We start from the raw sequence: 2,878 nt of genomic DNA, 5'->3' as shown, positions 1-2,878 counted from the left end.
CTTAAAATATAGGATAAATTTAATCTCGATTAGACAAGGGGGCGTGGCACCTCCCATACAAAGGGAATATTTCATACTGCATTTCTCAGGAAATATTTTTTGATAGATTACTGGAACTTGGTATGGAGATATATACAATCATTATCTACTCATGGATGAGAGCTGCCACCTTTTAAAAAAATCAAATTCCACTGTAATGTAGGGAGTTATTTATTTGTAATTTATATTAAAAAATAGATGTCAAGAGGTCTGTTTAAAATTTCAAATTGAGTTCAGGGGATAAGTTAATTAAAAAAGTATGACAAGTGAGAAGTTTAAGAAAGTTTTTGTTTAAATATATTTTGAAGATGGTTAAACAAATTTTGAACCTCCTGTTTTATAATTGAGTTTTCCTGAAATAAATTTTACTCAATGTAGCACATAGAAATTTCATACACTCAGCGATCTATTTTTATAAAAAAATAGTACGATACTATATATTATATTACGGTTGGCAAGCCTAGATACTGTAGCTGTGTCAAATTTCAGGACGTTAGCATAAGCGGTTCCAGAAAAAAAGAGATATGAGAATTTCAGTTTGTGCGGGCGGTGCCACGTCCCCTTTTCCAATACCTACCATTTTTCGCCGTAAGTAGGGGGTTTACAATTTATGTATCTTTGCCAAGTTTCATTCCTCAGCGTAATTAATAATAGATTGGCGCTTACACATATGCACGGCTGCCACATTTGGTTACTTGCAATGTGAACTGTGTGTGTAGCGGTGANGACCCTTTGTTTGAAGGTATATTCCTTTTAATATTGTTATTTCAGTATAAATGTCATCTATTTTAAAACATTTCTTTCTTGAATATTACTGAAATCCTTATCCTTATGCTTACTAATATTATAAATCCGAAAGTGAGTTTGTTTGTTTGCTACGCTTTCAAGCTTTATCTACTCAACCGATCATCATGGCATTTTGTACACTGCTGTCATTTAGCCCAACTTAAAATATAGGATAAATTTAATCTCGATTAGACAAGGGGGCGTGGAACCTCACCAACAATTCTTGAAACAATTGCGTTAATCAGGCAACACAGCGCTTAGCAAAAATAACTAACCACATATCGTTAATTTATCAGTGTGGGGCGCCTGTCACACGTTCAATATTTATTGTGACATTTAGATCGTGATCCATAGTGATTGATTTCAAAATAGTGATGGATCGGGCGGGAATGCTACATACATGTTCAATATTTATCGCATCACTATTTACATGTTTTGTGTTTATTCAAAATCATCTATAATTTTCATTATATGTATGGTGATGCCACAGGTTTGAACAGCAGTATGTGTGGTGTATTTGGGCACTTCAGCGCTTTGGTATATGCACCTAAGTCGAATTTTTAAATAATTTTTTTTTGTTCTGCGGCTAAGATCCCTTTCAAAAAACAATAGCTATAAGGGCCTTTTTATGAAAAGTATATTTTTAAACGCTTGCGTTGCAAAAATATTTATGTGTTGTTTTTTGTTTCATAATTTTTTTTATATTCTTCTTTATATGGAGATTGATAAAAATGTATTTACCCAGCCAGTAAAATTGTCAGAAATCTGTTAGATATCTGTCAGACTCGTCGGCAAAAAAGTCAGAAATCTGTATGATTTTGGCCGATATCGGTCAGAGAAGCGTATAGACAGGTTGACAGGAAGTGTAACCGACACGACGTGGTAAATTCTGACTTAATTACCAACGATTCTGACGGATATCTAACAGATGTCTAACCAAATAATCATGGATAATAAGAATTATCAGACGTGTATGCCCGAAATCGGACATAATTCGATCATAAATATCGGATAAGGAAATAAATAAAATTCTCCAGACATTTCGCCCAGCAATCTGAACGAAACCTGTAAGACTTGTCTAAATAGTCAAATTTTTATTCCGACTTGTCTGATATCAGAAATTGTCTGGCAAATGTGCTAGCTGGGTATATACGCATGTTAATGTATCTAGTTATTATATGAGGCCTTGAGCGCTAGAGTAGCTTAACTGATTTCAAAAAAAGTTGAGGTGCACNATGAGAGAAATAAAGCGACTATATCACTAATAAAAATTGAACTTTTGATTTATATTAATTTAAATGTTGATAGCGATAAAGCATATGATACTTTCAAAGAAATATATTTTTTTTACAGGGAAATGCATTAGAAAGAAGAAAGATGTACTCCTAAAAAGGATTTTTACTTTTTCTTTAAAAACAAATACTATATATATTTGAAGTGTACTATATTTTTTTGAAAAAGTACTGTAAATTTCTTAGAAAATGTTGGCAACCCTAAAAGTAACAGCGGGAGTGCCTCAGAAATCAGTGCTCGAACCAACATTGTGGACCAAATTGTACGATGGCGCGCTAGGCCACGCAAAGAGCGGCTGAGCGGATTTCTTTCCTGAGCGGCGACGCCCAACCATTAAGAAATGCCGATCATTGTGTGACCAGTTCAATAGTATGTCATATGTTTTAATTTTAAGCAGCACAGCGGCTCACTGGGTTCGCCGACGACATAGCGCTAATTGTGGTGATTCAGTACAAAAATCTGTAGTTAATTGCCGATTCTGAGTTAACTACGTACTGTGAATTTGGCCCTAAATATGTTTAAAAATGTTGCAATTTTTGATCTGTGGACCCTTTGTTTGAAGGTATATTCCTTTTAATATTGTTATTTCAGTATAAATGTCATCTCTTTTAAAACATTTCTTTCTTGAATATTACTGAAATCCTTATCCTTATGCTTACTAATATTATAAATCCGAAAGTGAGTTTGTTTGTTTGCTACGCTTTCAAGCTTTATCTACTCAACCGATCATCATGGCATTTTGTACACTGCTGTCATTTAG

Source organism: Rhagoletis zephyria, unplaced genomic scaffold (genome assembly GCF_001687245.7).
Source record: "Rhagoletis zephyria isolate East Lansing unplaced genomic scaffold, Rhagoletis_zephyria_1.1 Rzeph_scaffold_04686, whole genome shotgun sequence".
Lineage (NCBI taxonomy): Eukaryota > Metazoa > Arthropoda > Insecta > Diptera > Tephritidae > Rhagoletis > Rhagoletis zephyria.
Note: the sequence above shows the minus strand (reverse complement) of the source record.